The sequence below is a fragment of the Tupaia chinensis genome, unplaced genomic scaffold (genome assembly GCF_000334495.1).
Source record: "Tupaia chinensis unplaced genomic scaffold, TupChi_1.0 Scaffold142285_1, whole genome shotgun sequence".
Lineage (NCBI taxonomy): Eukaryota > Metazoa > Chordata > Mammalia > Scandentia > Tupaiidae > Tupaia > Tupaia belangeri.
In genome coordinates, this window is record NW_006202134.1 from 583,242 (window position 1) to 604,328 (window position 21,087).

The window sequence follows — 21,087 nt, forward strand, 5'->3', positions numbered from 1 at the left end:
AATGATTTTCTGCATCTTTAGCTATGATCACATGATTTTAGCTTTCTTTTTGTTAATACAATGTACTACATTTATTGTTTTGTGTATGTTGAACAATCCTTGCATTACTGTGATAAAACCTACTTGGTTGTGGTGTATAATTGTCTTAATATGCCATTGGGTTTGGTTTGCTAGTATCTTGGAAATGTTTGCATCAGAATTTATCAGGGATAATGGCCTGTTGCTTTTTTGTTTTTGTTATGTCTGTCTGGTTTTGGTATCTAGATGATGGAAGCATCATAGAATGAGTTTGGGAGAATTTTTCCTTTTGAATCTTCAGAAATAATTTGAGTAGAATTGAATTTAGCTCTTCTTTAAAAGTTTTGTAAAATTCAAAAGTGAAGTCATCTGGACTTAGGTTTTACTTTTTTTAGGAGACTATTTAATATTGATTAAATCCTATCACTTGTTATTGGTCTATTTGGGCTTTGTGTATCATCCTGATTCAGTCTAGGGAGCTTGTACACACCCAGAAATTTTTCCATCTAAATTTTCTAGTTTCCTGGCATATAGTAGCTCATATTTGCTCTTAACTTTTTGCATTTCTGATGTATTGGTTATAATATTACCAGCTTAATTGCTTATTTCATCTATCTGGTTCTTTCAATGTTTTTCTAGATCAGTCTAAATGTTTACCAATTTTGTTTATCCTCTCAGGAAAGCAGCTTTTTGTTTCATTGACGTTTCATATAATTCTTCTATTCTCTGTTTCATGTATTTTATCTCTAATCTTTACTATTTCTTTTCTCCGTTTACTTTTTGTTATTGTTGTTGCTTTTCCAGTTAAGATGAGATGTTATTTATTCGCTAACTTTCTATTTTTCTTTCTTGTGAGCACCAATGACTAAAAACTTCCCTCTTATGACTGATTTCACTGTGGCCCAAAGGACAATGGTATGAAGAGTGATATATTCAATATCATTGTTTTCAATGACTTATGATTGCAGTCCTTATTGATTCAGTAGTTTGAAAATCTTTCAGGAGTAGATCGTCTAGCTTCCATATTTTTGCTTATTTTTTAGGGCTCTTTTTGTGATTGACTTAAAGTTTAATTTTATTATGGTCAGAGAAGATGCAAGGTATAGTTTCTATACTGTTAAATTTATAGAGGCTTACTTTGTGGCCTATTATGTGGTCAATCTTTGAAAATATTCCATGTGAAAATGAAAAAGAGTGTATTTTGTAGTTGTTGGTTAAAATATTCTAGATATGAACCTGAAAGTTCATTTGGTTTATTATGTCAATTCGTTCCTATGTATATTGCTTATTTTTTGTCTAGATAACTTGTCCAGTAGTGTCAGTAGGATGTTGAAATCTCCAACAATTACTGTGTTGTAGCCTATATCTCCCTTTAAATCTAGCAGTCCTTCTTTCACATATTTGGGTGCCCTGGGAGTTGGTACATAAATATTTATGATTGTTACATCTTTTTGATTAATTAATCCTTTAAGAACTATGTAATGTCTTTCTTTGACTCTTTTTATGCATTTTATCCTAAAATCTGTTTTGTCTGATGTTAGTATCACAACTCCTGCCCTTTATTTTAAATTTCCATTTGCATAAAATTACTTCTTTCAGGCTTTCACTTTTAGTCTATGTATATCTTTGCCAAAGAGTTCGGTTTCTTGTAAGCAATATGAAGAGGGTTTTAGTTTTTTTATCCATTGAGCCAATCTGTGTCTTTTAGTTAGAAAATTTAATCCATTAACATCCAGGCTGTTATCAATATGTATGGATTTATGGATTTAGCTCTGTCTTTGTGTGTGTGTGTGCATTCTCTTGCTTCTATTGATCTCTGTTTTAGTGTTCCCTTAAGTATTCCCTGAAAGACTGGTAAAATTTTGGTGAATTCTTTTAGCTTTTGTTTATCCGGAAATGATCTTATGTCTCTTTCCCATTTGAAGGGTAATCTTGCCAGTATTCTTATCTGAAATCGCTTTTCTTTGAAAGATTTAAATATGTCTTCTCATTTTTTCTTCCTTGCATTGTTTCAGTTGAGAAGTCTGCTGTTACTCTAAGTAGTCAAAGTTACTCTGTAAGTACTTTGGCATTTCTCTCTTGTAAATTTTAGAATATTGTCTTTGTCTTTGATTTTTATTAGTTTGGCTGTGATGTGCCTTGAAGAAGATCTTCTTATGTTAAATCTATTTGATGTTCATTGTGTTTCCTGGATTTGGATTCTAATACTCTGTTTGAAAATTTTTGAGCTACTCTATCATAAGACAGTTTTCCTAAGCTTTTACTCGTCCTTCACCTTCTGGAATGCCCATTATGTGAATATTTGGTCATTTAATGGTGTCTAGCATTTTCATATGTTGTCTTCATTTTTGGTGCTTATTTTTACATTCTTCTTGTTTGTTTTAGCTAAATTGGAAATTTTGTCTTCGAGGTCAGAGATTCTTCTCTGTGGTCTAATCTGCTGTTGATACTTTTGAGGGAGGTTTTGATTTTAGTCTTTGTTTTTAACTCCAGAAGTTCTGTTTGATTCTTGTTCAGGATGTGTGTCTCTTTATGGAGTTTATCTTTCAAGTCATAAAAAAGGTTTCTCATCTCCTGGGATTGGTTACCTGTTTTCTCTTGTAACTCATTGAGTTTAGTTATGATAAATATTCTGAAATATTTATCTGACATGTCTGTGATTTCTTATATTTTATCCATTATTAATGTGTAGTTTTTGTGTTCCTTTGGGTGGGGGAGTATTTTCTGCTTTTCCCATATTTATCAAGGTTCTAATGTGATTTTTATACATCTGGTAATGAATTCAATTCTAATTACTTCTTTGGAGTAGGCTTCTGTAACTGTGTATGTGTATACCCTTTTAATGTGAATTAACTCTGTACCAGTATCCTTACGCTGTGGTGGTAGTGAGGTATTCACAGTGGGAGTTATAAGCTCAGATTTACAGAGAATTCTGTGTTGATGTCCCCTCCTCCCACATGGAGTGAGCATGGAGAGAGAATTACTACAGAGACTCACCGTTTTCAGATGTCTTAGTTCCTATATTTCCAAAACTTTCTGGTCCCTGTGTGGTTCAGGGATAAGCAGAAAAGCTAAAATGTTAGTTCGTGTGTAAAATTGCACACTGTGCTGTGCATGGAGAAACTATTCTCATCTAATTTACCATCCACAACTTAATTCCTCAAGTAGGGCTGAAAGGATGAGTATGTAGTGATGAGTGTATATGCTAAGCTATGGGGCCAGGCTAAAACTATTTTAATTTTTATCAGAGAAATCAGTACTATTTTTTCACATTAACAAAATGTCTTTACAACTTGCTTGTATCTTATCTTAACTATTCCGAACTTGTAACCTGTTAAAATGGATTACCCCGTTCTGCTGTGTAATAAGGTAACCATATGATCTATCACCTAAATGGAGATACTTTAGAAAGTAAAAGAGAGCGAACCAGCAGTTAGCATAATGGCTATGTTGCTGTACATATCTTATACATTTTGTGGCAATGGTGAATGGAACTTCTTTCTTCAGCTATACTTCGTTCAGCTTGTTGTCCATACATAGAAATGCTATAGATTTTTGGATGTTGATTTTGTATCCTGCCACTTTACTGTATTCACTTATTACTTTGAGAAGTTTATTTATTTATTATTTAAATTTATTTATTTACTATACATCATTATAGCATACAAAATTAAATTTTCCATTCAGAATACACTGTATATTGGCTCAAGTAAGCACATCAACATATGTGTTATCGTCAAAAAATAATTTTCTATCTTTTGTTTCCTGTATGTTTTGCTATTTTTTGCATCCTCTATTCCCTATCTCTCACCCTCTGTCATCTCCCACCATCCTTGCACACTGTCTCTGGTATCACCATTCCTCTCCAATGCCTTTCACCCCACATTTTATTGATTCACTAAAGATTTTAATTAATCGAAATATTTTCCGTAGCTAGCAGAGCTGATATATATATATGAACACAAGTCTGAATTTAGGCATAAACCTCAGTGAGTAGAATGAACATACTATAAAGTAGCACCTAGCTGAGACTATATAGCTTATTGCAGTCATCAAATAGGTATTTTAATGCTTTTTTTAAAAATTTCTAGAAAAAAATTTGTGTTTTTATTTTTCTGAAACATTTTTTAATTAGTTTATTTACATTCCCTAAGCATTATCACAGCATACAAAATGCGATTTCCCATCCAGAATACACTGCATACTGGCTTAATCATGCATGTTATCATCAATATTTTTTTATGTCTAGTTCTCTCTCTCTACACACACACACACACACACACACACACACAGAGAGAGGGAGAGAGAATATATATATATTTTTTTCCCTATTTCTGACCCTCTGCCTTTTCCCACCCTCTTCTTACACTATCTCTGGTGTCTATTGTTGTCTTCTATTCCTTCCCCCCGATATTTTATTGATCGCACAATTTCTTAAATAATCAAACTACTTTCAGTCACAAGTTCAGCTGGTAATTTCAGGAAAAGAAGTTTTAACTTTCATAAAGCAAAGAAATACTAAGGAACTTTGCTTAAAACTTAAATCCAGGAAACATGTTAGGATTCTGTTCAAATAGTAGGTACATGAACCTATCGACAACCCAAGACAGGACAAAAATCCTTAAAACCAGACAACAAAGTCTAAAAGAAAATAAACTACATTTTAGTTAAAAGTCATAAATTGCTATTTCACCAGATCAGTCTCACGTACTTAATCTATCTTCGGTTGTGGTTAGATCTTCCCGATTGAATTCTGGGACTCAACTCCAGACTTGGCCCTATGATCAAGTTGGCCATTTTCTTAGTTGTTTTTTTTTTTTTTTTTTTTTTTTTTTTTTGTAGAGAGATTTTCACTATAGGGCATGTGTGCTCGCCAGACAGACAGAGAGAGACATAGAGACAGAAAGCGAGTAATCACCCCCCAAAGGGGATGGTCACGCTGCAATCCTTTCTCCTCTCGGGATCTTGGGCACGCACGCACATGCGCCCGGCGTGAGTTTTAAGCCACCGGATCTAGGACGCGAACCGCGGTCGACTATGTGGGAGTCCAGTGACATAGTCATTACACTAACTGCTGGTTCCCCATTTTCTTAGTGTTTGAACTCTTACTCTGTGTGTCTGTATTTAATTTCCCTGATATAGCAGTCTCTTGAGAACTTCTTGGAGATCTGGTCTGGTGCTGGTAAATTCTTTGAGTTTTTTTATTTTTTTAAAAATCTGAGAATGGATAATCTTTCTGGGTACTGTATTCTTGGCTGAAATTGCTTTTCTCTTAACATTTTGAATATATTTTCCTATTCTTTCTTCGCTCACATTGTTTCCAATGGGAGGTCTGTTAGCCTGATGGGATATCCGTTGGAGGTAACTAGCTGTTTTTCTCTTGCCAATCTTAGTATCTTGTCTTTGTGTGTGATTTTGGTCAATCTGGGTATAATGTGTCTTGGAGAAGATCTTCGTGGGTTGATTCTATTTGGGATCCTTTGTATTTCTTGGGACTGGATCTTTGAGTGCCTCTCTAGGTTTAAAAAGTTTTCTTGCAGGATTTCATGGAATAGATTATCAATGCCCTTATGAGTCTCTTCATCTTCTGCAATATTAATTATCTGGATGTTTGGACGTTTGATGGTATCTAGTATTTCTCATATATTATTCTCATTTTCTGAGCCATTTTCTCAGTCTTTGTGGTGGATTTTTCTAGGCCAGCAATCTTCTCTTCTACATCTGAGATTCTATGTTCTGTATGATTTAATCTGTTTTTAATACTTTCAAGGGAGATTTTTACTTCCTGTATTATAGCCTTCATCTCTAATAGGTCCATTTAATTCTTTTTTAAAGTGTGTAATTCCTCTTGTAGATATTGCAATAATTTCTCACCTCTTAGAACTCATCATCCCCTTCCTCCTTTCTCTTCTGCAATTCATTGTCTCTATTTTCTTCCATCTCTGTTAGCTTCACCATTATGAATATTCTAAATTCTTTATCAGAAATTTCCATGATTTCTGTTGAACTGTCTATGGATGAATAAGAGCTATTCTTTTCACTTGGAGGAGAGGAATTTTCTTGTTTTCTTTGTTTCCTGTGGCCCTGCAGTGATTTCTAGTCATCTGATAGAAGGTGTGTGTCTTCCTCAAATTGAAGGTCAATCTGTGAGTTAAGGAGCGTGCAGAAAGAAGTAATCTGGAATCTCTTTGCCATTTTGTTTTGATGCCTTTTCACAGTAGATTCAGTAGATATTGAGGACTATGTTAACCCTAATAGTATTTGGATGTTGGGTGTAGTTCCTTTAGATCTTTCTAGAAACACAGTGAATGGAGACTGAAGAGCAGAGAGATGAGATAAAAGAAAAAGAAAAGGAAACAGAGAGAGAGAAAACAACAGCCAAGAAACAGAAAAAAAAAGAAGAAAAAAAAGTAAAAAAAATTATTATTATTATTATTTTAAGAAGCAAGAAATAGAAAACTGCATGGTGAGCTTGTGCACTGCGTGAAATCACTAGTTCTCAGGAGCCATGGAGGTGTCTTCTTCTGAAGGCCTGCCCCTTGCCTTTCCTGGGTGGGAGGAGGAGAGGGTAGTATTAACAAGATAAAGGTAAAGGAGGGGCTGAAATCTGAGAAAATACTTTACCTTAAAAGATTTTAAAAGGAAAAATTACAAAAAAATTAGAAGAGAGAGACAGAGGCAGAGAGAGACAGAGACAGAGACAGAGAGAAGGCTTTTGGGGCTTCCTATCACTTGAGTTTGTGGGCTGGAGGCTGAATTATCAATAGAAAATCTTCATTTCTCTTATTCACTGAAATCACTAGTTCTCAGGAGCCATTTAGGTGTCTTCTTCTGTAGGCCTGCCCCTTGCCTTTCCACTTGAGTTTGTGGGCTAGTGGCTGAATTATCAGTAGAAAATCTTAATTTCTCTTTTTTCCCTGAAATCACTAGCTCTCAGGAGCCATGGAGGTGTCTTCTTGAGAAGTTTTTCATGGAAACTTTGGATCTTCTAAGTATACCATCATGTCATCTGTGAATAAAGATATTTTCAACTCTTCTTTGCCTATATGAATGTCTTTTATATTATTTTCTTTTCTGATTGCATTAGCTAAGACTTTCAACACTATATTAAAAAGAAGTGGAGAAAGTGGGCGGCCTTGCCTAGTACCAGTTTTCATTGGAAAAGCTAAATGCTTTTCCTTATTCAGTATAATGTTAGCTGTAGATTTTTTTTATAGATTGCTTTAATTGTGTTGAGAAATGACCCTTCTATACCAATCTTACTGAGAGTCTTAATTATGAAAGAATGTTGTATTTTATCAGATGCTTTCTCTGCATCAATTACAATTATCATATGGTTTTTACCTTTCTTTCTGTTAATATAGTGTATTATGTTTATGTTCTTGCATATATTGAACCACCCTGGCATTCCTCTACCTGGTCGTGATGCATTATCTTTATTATATGTTGTTGGATATGATTTGTGAGTATCTTGTTGAGAATTTTTGAATCTATATTTATCCACGATATTGGTCTCTAATTTTTATTTTTATTTATTTATTTATTTTTGTTATGTTCTTATTTATTTTGGGAATGAGGATGATGGAGGCTTCATAAAATAAATTTGGAGGGTTTCCTTTCTTCTGAATCTTTGGAAATAATTTGAGTAGGATAGGGATTAACTCTTCCTTCCTTAAAAGTTTTATGTAATTCAGAAGTGAAGTTATCTGGGTCTGGGCTTTTCTTTGTTGGGAGGTTATTTATTACTGATTCAATCTCCTGGCTTGTTATGTATCTATTCAGGTTTTCTATATCCTCCTGATTCAATCTTGATAAATTATAGGCATCCAAGAATTTGTCCATCTCCTCCAAGTTATCTTGTTTGTTGGCATATAGTCACTCATAGCATCCTCTAATGTTATTTAGTATTTCTATTATGTCTGTTGTAATGTTGCCTGTTCCATAACATATTAAATTTATCTGGATTCTTTCTTTCTTCTTCATCAGTCTAGCCAAAGGTGTGTCTACCTCATTAATCTTTTTAAAAAACCAGCTTTTGCTTTCATTTATTTTCTTTATGGTTCATTTATTTTCTATTTCATTTATTTCTGCACAAACCTTTATTATTTTTTTGACTCACTTTTTTTTGTTATTTTATTTTTCAATTCCCTGAGGCATGATGTTATCTATTTTCCACTTTTCCTTCTTTTCTTATGCGCACGCATTACTATGAATTTCTCTCTTATGACTGCTTTTGTTATGTCTCATAGATTATGGAAACTTGTGTACTCATTATCATTTGTTTCCATGAATGTATTTGATTTCAGACTTAATGTCTACAGTAGTTAAGAAGTCATCAGAAATAGATTGTTCAGTTTCCATGTGTTTGTGTATTTTCAAGGGCGTTTATTGAAATTAATCTTTAGCTTAATTCCATCCTGGTCAGAGAAGATGCTGGATATATTTCTATGTCTTTGAATATGTAAAGGCTTGATTTTTGTCCTATCATATGGTAAGTCTTCGAAAAGGTTCCATTCTGGTGTGAAAAAAAAATTATATTTTGTGGTCTTAGGGTGGAAAGTTATATAGACATCTATCAAACTCTTTGATTTATAGTATAATTTAGGTCCTCTATCTCTCTATTTATTTTTTTGCCTTGAAGATCTGTCTAAAGGAGATAATGGGGTGTTGAGATCTCCAACAATTATAGTGTTGCTCCCTATCTCTCCTTTTAGCTCCAGTGCTCTTTCCTTCACATATTAGGTGCTCCTGAGTTGGGTGCATAGGTATTTATAAGCGCTATGTCTTCTTGCTGGATTACACCATTTAGTATTATATAATGCTCTTCTTTGTCTCTTTTTATAGTCTTTGTCTTGAAGCCTATTTTGTCTGAAATCAATATCGCAACTCCAACCCTTTTCTGATTTCCATTTGCATGGAATATCACTTTCCAGCCCTTCACTTTTAGTCTATGTGTGTCTTTATCCATAAAGTGAGTTTCATTTAGGCAACAGATAGAGTTTTTGTTTTGTTTTGTTTTGTTTTGCTTTGTTTTGTTTCTTTCTTTCTTTTTCTCCCATTCGGCCAGTCTGTGTCTCTTAATTGGAGAATTTAATCTATTGACATTCAATGTTATGATTGATATTTCCAGACCTGTTCCTATCATTAAGCGAGCCATTTTCTTGGTTACTTTTTGTTCTCTTATAACTGTCCATCTGACTTTTTAGTTTTCCTGGTATAGCACTCCCTTCAGAACATCTTGAAGAGCTGATCAGGAGAGTGTAAATTTCTTCACATTTTGTTTATCGAAGAATGTTTATCTTTTTTCCCCATATTAAAGATAATCTTGCTGGATATAGTATTCTTGGTTCAAATGGCTTTTCATTAAACACTTTGACTATATTTCCTCATTTTTCCTTGCCTACATTGTTTCCACCGAGAGGTCTGATATTAGCCTGATGTGGTGACCTTTGTAAATAACTTAATGTTTCCCTCTTTCCAATTTTAGTATCTTTTCTTTGTTGTTTTTGCCAATCTGGCTATGATGTGCCTTCGAGAGGACCTTCTTGGGTTGATTCTACTTGGGGTCTTGTGTATTTTGGGGGTCTGGATATTTGAATACCTTTCTAGGTTTGGAAAGTTTTCTTCCAGGGTTTCATAGGATAAATTATGAATGCCCTTATTATTTTCTTCCTCTTCTGGGATACCAATTATCCATAAGTTGGTGCACTTGATGGTATCCAGTATTTCTTGTTTTTTGTTCTCATTTTTCTTGGTTGTTTTCTCAGTCTTCTTGATACTTTTTTCTAGCTCAGATATTTTGTCATCTACATTCAAGATTCGTTCTTCCACCTGATCTAATCTACTTTTAATACTTTCAAGGGAGGTATTGATTTTCTGTATCACATTTTTCAGCCCTTGAAGTTCCATCTGTTTTTTAAGGTATCTATTTCTTCTTTCAAATCATGAAAGGACTTCCTCATCTCCTGGAACTCATTGCCTCTTTTCTCTTCCATCTCAGTTAGTTTGGTCACTACTTATATTCTGAACTGCTTATCTGACATGTTCACAATGTCCATTGTATTGACTGTGGGTGATGTAAACTTTATGATTTCCCTTAGATGAGAGGCATTTTGTTGGTTTCTCATATTAATTGAACCTCTGCAATTGTTCCTAGCCATCTGGTGATCTATATGTTCCTTCCTCCCTTTTTAATGGTATCTCTGAGTGTTAAAATTTGTGTAAGAGTAGAAAATTAGTGATCTCTCTTCTGGTCTGCTTATCTCTTGCTCATGAGTACCATGGACTGTTGTCACTGGTCCTGGTGACCCAAAGTCTTCCCTGTTTCTAAGGAGTTGTGAGCCTCCAACTGACCTAATAAGGTTCACTTGAGTAGCAAAGAAAGAATTGGGCGGTGCACAATGCACACTGCATGCCATTCAAAACACTGAAATTCTTAGAGTCCAAAGGCCAACGGAGAAGGAGCAGAAGATGAGTGAAAGATTCTGGCCATTACAACCTGCAGCCACAGGTAGCCTGGTGCCTGGCATTTCCACTGGCTTGAACCAGTCTTCAGATGCAGTGGGGGAGGGGTGCAAGTTAGTCTTAAAATCCCAAGAAACAAACCAAAGTCCAGAGATTTTACATGCTTTTTTGTGTCTGTTAAATTTTTGGAGTCCTTCCCTCTATCATCATTCTTTTAGTCTCTGGTATCTAACTGCCCTCTCTACTCTGTGTTCTTGAATTTTCAACTTCTGCTATAGAGAACAGACATTCAATATATGTTAAGCAATCAAACACACTGTGTTTGTTTTTTATAGTCTGGCTTATTTCTCTTAAAATTAAATATTACATAAATTAATTTACTTTGTATCAAATGACAGGCTCTCCCTGTTCCTATGGCTGAGCAATATTTTATAGATGTACCATATATTTTTTTAATCCAGTCATCAGTTGTTAGTGCCATATTTTTAAAATCCAGTCATCAGTTGTTAAACACTAAGACTAATTCCAGGTCCTACCAATTTTGAATAAAGTTATGATAAACATGAATATGCAGGTGTCTTACAGAGTGATTTCCTATCCTTTGGATAAATACTCAGGACTGAGATTACCGGGTGATATAGTACTTCTGTTTTTAGATATTTGAGATAAATCATATATATTTTTTGACAGTGGCTATACTACTTTACATTCCCACAATAGTGCTGAAGTGTTCCATTTTCTCCACAACCTAACCTGCACTTTCTAGTTTTTTTATCCTAGCCATCCTAACTGGAATTAGGTGATACCTCATTGTAGTTTTGATTTGCATATCCCTTATGATAAGAGATGTTGAACATTGTTTTTCATATTGTCATTGGCAATTCATAAATCTTCCTTTGAGAGTTCTCTGTTTGTATCAGTTGCCCATTTTTAGTTGAATTGTTAGTTATTTTGTAGGTAAGCTTTTATTCTAGATATATTCTGGTTAACAATTCTTATCCAAAGTATATTTGCAAATATTTTCTTCCATTCATTAGATAGTCTCTTTATTTGTCTGCTGTACAGACGCCCTTTAACTTGATGTAATCCCTTTTGTCTAATTTTGGAGTTGTTGCCTATGATTTAGGAGTCTTACATAAGAAATCTGTGCCTACTGCCACATTTTCAAGCGTGTCTATGAATTTCTCATAAGTAATTTATAGTTTAGGGTTTTACATTTATATGTTCAAATCATTTTTATTTTTTTATTTTTAAGAGATTTTTGCCTTTTGACAGTGACTATACTACTTTACATTCCCACAATAGTACTGAAGTATTCCATTTTCTCCACAAGTGTTCCATTTTCTCCACATGTGCACTCATGAGAGAGAGAGAGAAAGAGAAAAAAAGAGAGAGAGGGAGAGAGACAGTGAAAGGGAAAGTGGGAAATCATCCCAAAGGGTATGACCAGAGTGCAATCCCTTCTCCTCCATTCCCTCCTGGGAATTTGGAAAATGCACACACACATGGCCGGTGTGACTTTCAAGCCACCAGGACTGGTACTTGAACTATGGTTGGCCATGTGGGAGTTCAGCGATGTAACTGCTATGCTATCTGCTGCCCCCTTTATTTTATTTTTCTTATGAGTGAGAGATAGTAATCTGAATTCATTTTTCCACAGGTGGATATACAGTTTTCCCAGTACCATTTGTTAAAAATCTTTATTTTGTCCACTGAATTGTCTTATACTCCTTGTAAAAAATGATTTGGGTGGGAACCAGCAGTTAGCGTAATGGCTATGTCGCTGGACTCCCACGTAGTCGACTGTGGTTCATGTCCTGGACCCGGTGGCTTAAAACTCACGCAGGGCGCGTGTGCGTGCGTGCCCAAGATCCCGAGAGGAGAATGGAGGAGAAGGGATTGTGGCGTGACCATCCCCCCTGGGGGGTGATTTCTCGCTTTCTGTCTCTATGTCTCTCTCTGTCTGTCTGGCGAGCGCACGTGCCCTACAGTGAAAATCTCTCCAAAAAAAAAAATGATTTGGGTGAATGTTTGGTGTTTATGACTGAATTATCTCTTTGTTTTATGGCTCATGTGTCTTTTTTTCTTTAATTTTTTTGTCATATGATGCATGACCTTGTTGGAGAGAGGGAAAGTGAAAAGGCACCCCCACCCCCCAGGGAGGGATAACCATGCTGCAATCTCTTTTCCATTTTCCTCTTGGGAATTCGAACACACACACACACACACACACACACACACACACACACACACACACGTATATGTTGCTGGTGTGTTTTTCAAGTTGCTAAGTCCAGGACTCGAACAATGTAATCAGTCATGTGGAATTCAGCCACTTTAACCTTCATGCCACCTGATGGCCATACATTATTTTCTGTGTTAGTTTGTAAACATAAATCATGTTATTACATCATTTCTAATTTTTTCATTTATCAAAATTAATTTTTTTAGAAGTGGTTTTCTGTCCCCAGTTTTTATGTGTTAACTTTAAATTTCTTCTATTTGGTATAAGATTAAATGTGCAGTTTAGATGCTTCAGTAAATTTTTTGGTACCTTTAAATTCTTATTACTACATATTTGTTATGTGACCAACTCATTTATCTTCTAGTCTTCTTGTTGTTTTGTTTTAGAATGTTTTCATTTTTAATTTAAGAAGGGTTCTAATTTGACCAGATACAGGCAATGCAAATCTTTGTTTCTTATTTAGATTTTTGGATAGGTTTTAAACAATACACATTTTAGGCCTCTCTACTTGCCTTACTGCACACAACCAGAAGATCCAGGACACAGTTCAGAAATATAGAGTAAATAAATCTTTCAAGGTCAATGTAAAAGCTGATCACTTTGAGAAACCACAATCTCAGGTGTAACTGCATATGTGATTGTTCAATTTCTGCAAATTGTGTTGTTTCACAGCCATTGATTTGTACACATTTTTGTCATTTGATAAATATTACTAATAATATCACAAAATTCTTTTTTTATCTCCAAAAAGTATATTAGCATGATTAAAAACATTTTCTTGAACAATAACAGAAAGAATTTCTAAACATGAAAGAATATCAGTGGCTATACCTTATAACCAATATTTGGAATTGAATGGACAGTTTTATTACCAGTCTTCATTTCAATAACAGTGATCCAATTATTGGTTCCATTGAGTCATTACTATTTCTTTGTCTGGGAATGAGTCCCTACTGCAATCAAGTATAAAAATTTCTTTCATCATAGTTGGAGGGTGACCTGCATTAGAGTGTGACTCTGAGTAAAGAGTTGATAAAAATCCAGTAAGAGTGGGATTTTTATTTATTTATTTATTTTTACAATTATAATTAGTATTTTGGCTGTTTAACTTTCTACATGGTAGTTAGAATGGCAATCCCCAAAGGCCCACCCTTCCTGTAACTGTGAATGCTGGGCCTCTTCCAGAGGGTACATTCCTGGGGAAGACTCTGAAGACTTTAGCCTCCACATGTTTGTACTGATTTGAGAACAAAGACAGCATCATCCAGAACATAATAGTCATTATATATATTGTCCTCACACAGGTATGGCAGTCTGGTGAAAGAGTAAATAACAAAATCAGCTTTTCTAAAACTTCATGCAGACTATTCACCTGTTCTTCCCAATTCTGGCCTTTGATTCCCAAAATCTCTGATGGGTTCTCTCACTTGTGACCTATGTTTTCCGCAGGATTGAAAGGGAAGGACCACGGCAAGGATGACTCAGACTCTAGTTGGCTCCAAGAGGTTAGATGCTGATCACAGCAATCTAGCAAATTCAAGCAACTGAAGACATCATATTGGAACCCGGTATTCTGCCATTCATTTATACCAAGTACTCTGTATTTCTTCTGAAGCTGCCATACCATAGCTACAGAAAGCTCAGTGACATAGATTTCTTCAAAATGAGGGCTCATGATTTTTATGACTTCTCCATCTCCATCACCTAAGTCAAGAAGTATATGGATTTTCCAGTCTGGGTTAATTTTAAGCAGTCTCTGAAATTGATATGGTAAAAACACAAACATTGAGCCTCCTCCTCGCAACCCCTTGATAGATGTTCTAGACATAAACAGGCTAAAAACAGATTATACAAAAGAATAATATAATTGGATAAATAGCCAACCAGATTTCTTAGTGGTGTTGTTTAAGAAGATCTGTGTTCATTGAGCAAGATAACTGAACAAAGACAACCTGGAGTGATTCACATACCTTTTCTCTGTTGCACACATACCACTGGTGGTTCTTCTTCCTGTGTCAGGGGTCACTTACATGGAGTGGGCTAGTTGGCTCTGCAGCATCCACATCCTCCATGCCAGCTGCACAGAGGCAAAACTCAGGCACAGTTGGCCTGCCACCAGTCTCATTGAGAGCAAGGCTTCTCACTGCAATCACATTTGATCACTGCTGGTTCTGTGGTGAGAAGGAGGAGGTGCCACTGCCTCTGACTTCCAGTCACTGCTCCTGCTGCCTAGGTTCCAGCCATAGAGCCTAACTTGCCCATCCAGCCCCTTCATGGCTGAGGTGGGGGTGGGGCAATTTCAAAACATTTTTATACATAGTGATTTTGTACACTTCCCACATAAAATTATTTGTATTTATAATGCAATTGATGACTATTTTAAATTTCTCTTGAATGCATAGTTGCTTTTTATTTCAGATTAATATATTTACCACTTTAATATAGTACTGACATAATATAAACTACATACATTTAATGTGTATAATCTTATATATTTTGTTACACAAATACCCCTGTGAATACATAACCACTCTGTAGGTGTTTCAAGGGGCCTTCAAATTTAGAGGTGCCTACCCATGATGTTTACCTATTTCAAAGAGCACATTTGGAGATCCAGCAGAGAAAGACATGAGTTTACTTACTGAGAAAGCTTTACTGATGTCTGGGTGGAGAATGGTCTGTGCTGTCAGTGAATATAAGCACAGATTGTATATGCCAAGAACAAAGCATTCATAGAGTAAGTAAATGCATACAAAGCATTCATAAAGTAAGTAAATTAGGGGTTTCAATGCCAGATCATCTTATCAATTATAGAATCAGTAGAGGATATCTGGGTTAGTGTCTGAGGTTTAGTGCCTCTAGTCTTGTGATGTTTACTGTGGGAGAGGTATGAGGAATACTTCTGGAACAGTCAAAAAGTGAGACCCAGGAATACCTGGGTCACAGGCCAGTTCCATGAAATAAAGGAATGGTCACAGCGGGCCCACAAGGTCCAGCTGGACTGGCAGCTGTATCTCACAAGAATAGAGCAAAGAGGAATGGAGGAGAGCTCCATGTATGAAGTTTTCCTGCACTAGGTAATGAACATAGATCTCATTCCAGTTTTTCTTGAGAACTATTTTATATTCCTCCCCATTACCTAGGCAATAATCAATCATCACCTTTCTGACAGTATATGTTACATGCATTTTTAAAATATGCCTCAAATATAAAGTATTTTTTATTTCTTTTTTCTTTTTTTTCATTTCATGTTTTCCATACATTTAATCACATTATTATTTGTCTTGCAAAACGGATATTTCAACAGGTGAACACTTCTCCCTAGTACTATTGATAAAACAGCAAAATATCTTCATCAGATAATACCACACCTCTTTGTGCCATTATGCTGTGTACTTTTTAACTAAACTGCCCACTTTTTCTCTTTCCAAGTAAACTTTATTCAAACTTGAAAACTAGAAGTAATGTATTGAGAATATATTTTCTTAACTGTGTTTAAGCACTGAGGAGACTGATTAGAATATGTTTAAAAATAAACAGAAAGAACAACAAAAAAATGAAACCAAAAAACTGGGGATCTTGTAGGAGTTTAGAAAATTTGCAGAAATCTGAATGTATAAAAACAATTCTCCCATTGCGTGAGCAGAGGCAGATGAAGATGCAGTGTAGCCATGGTAAGGAACACTTGGAGGTTACAAAGAGAGGCCAAGTGATACTCCTCTCTGCAGAGGAAATGGTAGCTGGGCCATTCTTCATACCATCAGGGTGAGGAGCTGCTGGCCTGGGCCACTGCAGCCTCTACCCTTAAACCTAGTAATAAGCACCCAAGATGGGCAGGTATGAGTTCACACCACCTAAGCACACATTCTGTAAATGAACTGCTCATTCATGCAGGGCACTGAATTGCTTCAGCGATATCTGAGTTTTTCATACACAATGGATCTAGCACTTGTTTTGCTTGGTGTGTCCTATACATTCTGACAATGTATAATGGAAAGTTTAAATAGGGTAATAATTACCTGTCATCATGATAGATAAATGGCAGATCACAATATTGCTTGTCTTGTGCTAAACGTGTAAATTTCCTAGAAATTGGTGAATTCTTACAAAGGAGAATTTACTTCCAAAATCCAATTAAAATTTGAAAATCAGTCAAAAAGTGAGAATTACTATTTTCAGCCACAGTGACACAGGTGATAGAGTGTTCCCCCAAGGGAAAAGGGCAACTCCTTATCATCCACAGACAGTACAATGGAACTCATGGAAATGTCAGATAAACAATTAAGAATATTCATAGTGACAAAACTAAATGAGATGCAAGAGAAAAGAGACAATAAACTCTCAAAGATGCAAGAGAAAAGAGACAATGAGCTCCAGGATATGAGGAAGTCCTTCAATGATTAGAAAGAAGAAAAACACACCATAATAAAAGAATCAAATGGCACTGTTAGAGATGAAGGTTGTAATACAGGAAATCAAAACCTCCCTTGAAAGTACTAAAAGCAGATAAGATCATAGAGAAGATCAAATTTAGTTGTAGAAGACAAAACCTCTGACCTAAAAAAAAGACCAAAAAGACAAAAAATAACACACCAAAATGAGAATAATATGTAAGAAAAACGAGATACTATTAAATGCCAAACATCCAGATCATTGGTATCCTAGAAGGTGAAGAAACTAATAAAGGGCATTGATAATCTATACATGAAATCATGGAAGAAAACTTTCCAAACCTAGTGAAGCATTCTAAGATCCAGCCCAAAGAAATACAAAGGATTCCAAATAAAATCAATCCAAGAAGCTCTCCATGGCACATGAAAATGAGATTGATCAAAAACACAGATAAAGAAGATATTAAAATTGGCAAGAGAGAAACATCAAGTTACCTACAAAGGTTACCCCCTCAGCCTAACTTCAAACCTCTCATCAGAATCAATGTAAGCAAGGAAAGAATGAGAAAATATATTCAAAGTCTTAAATGGAAAACAATTTCAACCAAGATTACTATATCCAGAAAGTTATCCTTCAAATGAAATAAAAGATAAAAAACATTCACAGATAAACAAAATCTTAAAATTTACTAACTCCAGACCAGCTCTTCAAGAAATTCTGAAGGGAGTTCTATACCAGGAAAACTAAAGACAGACAGATAGACATAAAGAGAGGGTATAATGAAAAAAAAAATCAAGAAAATGGCCAACTTAATGGTAGGAACAAGTTCAGAGCTATCTATAATAATATTGAATGTTAATGGATTAAATTATCCAATCGAGAGACACAGCTGGCTGAATGAATAAGAAAAAAAAAAGAAACCCTCTATCTGCTGCCTTCAAGAAGCACATCTCATGGATAAATATATACATAGACTAAAAGTGAAGGGCTGGAAAAAGGTATTCCATAAGTCCGGAAACTGAAAAAGGACTGGAGTCACTACAGTGATCCCAGACAAAATAGACTTTAAGACAAAAACTGCTTGTTGTACTGTGAGCTGTCCATGGCTGAAAGCTTGTACTGAAGAAACCCATGGTTCATCCTCTCCCTCACTTGCCTTTGAACTCTCAGGTGCATTATTTGGGACTTCAGAAAACCTTGCACCTTTCCTTCATGACATCTATTTCAATGAAGGGCCTTGCAGTATTGCTAGCTGTCCACGTCTGAAAGCTTGTACTGCAGAGCCCATGGCTCATCCCCTCCCTCATTCACTTTTTTTTTTTTTGGAGAGATTTTCGCTATAGGGCACGTGTGCTCGCCAGACAGACAGAGAGAGACATAGAGACAGAAAGCGAGAAATCACCCCCCAGGGGGGATGGTCACGCCACAATCCCTTCTCCTCCATTCTCCTCTCGGGATCATGGGCACGCACGCACACGCGCCCGGCGTGAGTTTTAAGCCACCGGGTCCAGGACGCGAACCGCGGTCGACTACGTGGGAGTCCAGCGACATAGCCATTACGCTAACTGCTGGTTCCCTCCCTCATTCACTTTTGAACTCTCAAGAGTGCCAGAGAGATTGAAGTGCAGAGAGTCTGTAGCTCATATCCAGCCACATGCCTCTGAGTTCTGAAACCACAACATTTTCTGAAGTGATCCCTTCTGTCTTCTTCAGTTGAATTTCTGCATCTAGGTCCCAGGCACACCTGTTTTCTAGAAACTGGGAAAACTTTGAACTACCCAAGTCCAGTGACAACTGTGAAGGTGAGCATCAGGGAAGTAGAGCAGAAAGAGATTGCCAATTACCTACTCCTGCACACCTTTGAAAGCTCAGAATTCACTAGGAGAACTTAGGAAGAAACATGGTGAATGAGGAATCCTCCTACACTGTTAGTGAGAAAGTAAATTGGTCCAGCCACTATGAAAAACAATATGAAGGTTCCTCAAAGACCTACAAATAGAACTACCATATGATCCAGCAATTCCACTTTTGGGTATCTACCCAAAGGACAGGAGAATGCTAGGTTGGGCAAGTGCTTGCACATCAATGTTTATTACAACATTAGTCACAATTGCTAAGACATGGAAAACGCTCAATCAGAAAAGCACTTGCACAACTATATTCATTGCAGCATTATTCACAATTGCTAAGACATGGAACCAACCCAAATGTCCACAAACAGATGAATAGATTGAAAAAGTGTGTCACATATACTCCATGTAATACTATTCAGCCATAAAAAAACAAGGCCCTGGAATTTGATAGAAAGTGGATAAATATGGAAGATTTGTTGCTGAGTGAAGCAAGTAAGACTATGAATGAGAGACATTGTATGTTTCCACTTAACATATACCAACTGTCCTCACTCTGTGATAGAGGCGGAAAGACTGGAGGGCATAAAAGCATTAAAAATTGTTATGGACATTAGAGACAAAGTTGAAGGAGAGTGTGAGAGGAGAAAAGCATAGGAGAGAAAATTTGGGGAAAAAATAGGTAATACATTTGTGGGACATGGATATGGTTTATTATCTGTTGATAGGGTTTTGTATAGTATTCTCAACTAGGCTTGACTGAGGTGTAGATCATGCTGGGTAAAGTCTCTATACAATCTAAATTATGTATAGCAATTAAATATATAAATAATAATAAATAAATAAAATTAAAAATAAAAAAGCATATGCATATATTTTCCTTTCATAGGTATTATATCAGAAACTGTATAAACAAGACATGAAGAGCCAGTGGAAAGTGGTGGTTAAGGCAATGGACTCATACATGATGGACCATGATTTGAGTCCTGGATCTGGCTTTCTTACATTTTCTCTCTCTCTTGCTCTGTCTATCTCTGGTCACACTGAAAATAATAATAATAATAATAATTAATTAATTAAATAAATCTTTATAAAAAGAACAAGTATATATTAAAACATTGCAATAACTTTCAAAAGTGGATCATTGTATAGTTAAAGAAAATCAATTTACTGTTTCGTTGCAATATGTTATCGAATTTTGTCCATGGCTTCCTGATGCATACTCTTAAGATTTGGAAACTTGGGAAAGAATTGGCAGCATCTTGAAAAGATAAAAGGAACAAGGAGACTCTATTCTTATCTCTGTTATTTTAACATAGAACTTAGTCTGCACACCTCATGTCCATTGCATATGCTAGCTGCAGAACCATCTGATGCTTCTCCTCAGTTATTAGAAAAAATTGCTTTTAGTGTTCCGCTCTAAATATTGAATAATATGGCTCCCCCCAAAAAAATGGAACGTTTTACCTCAAAAAATGTTAAATAGCCGCAGAAGAGAATTCCTCATGGCTCCTGCTAACTAGTCATTGCAGGGGACAGGAAAAATGAAGATTTTCTACCGATAATTCAGCCTTCAGCAAACAAAGCTAGCGTGCGATCACAACAGAATGGCAAAGAGATTCCAGATCACCTCTTTCTGCTTGCTCCTGTACACTCAGATTGAACTTCAAGAATTCAAAAGAAAAACACCATCCATCAGATGACAAGAAATCACCTCAGGACCACAAGAAATATGGGAAAGAAAGAAAATACCTCTCCTCCAAGGGAAAAAATAACTCCTCTTCATCCACAAGAAGTTCAATGCAAATCATGGAAATGTCTGATAAAGAATTTAGAACATTCATAATGGCGAAGCTGACTGAGATGGAAGAGAAGAGAGACAATGAACTGCTAAAGAGAAAGGAGAAAGAAGTTGATGAGTTCCAGGAGGTGAGGAAATTCATGCAAGATCTAAATGAAGTCTATAAAACAGGAAGTCAAAATCTCCCTTGAAAGTATTTAAAAGCAGACTAGATCATACAGAAAATAGAATCTCAGACGCAGAAGAGAAAATTGCTGGCCTAGAAAAATCCACCATGAAGACTGAGAAAATGGCACAAAAATTTGAGAATAATATGC

The 21,087-nt window shown here is 35.8% G+C and overlaps 1 pseudogene; it reads right to left on the reverse strand.

The window, feature by feature from the left end:
• Positions 1-13,944: 13,944 nt before the first annotated feature.
• LOC102468842 (methyltransferase-like protein 9 pseudogene) lies at positions 13,945-16,967 on the reverse strand (annotated as a pseudogene).
• Positions 16,968-21,087: the final 4,120 nt, after the last annotated feature.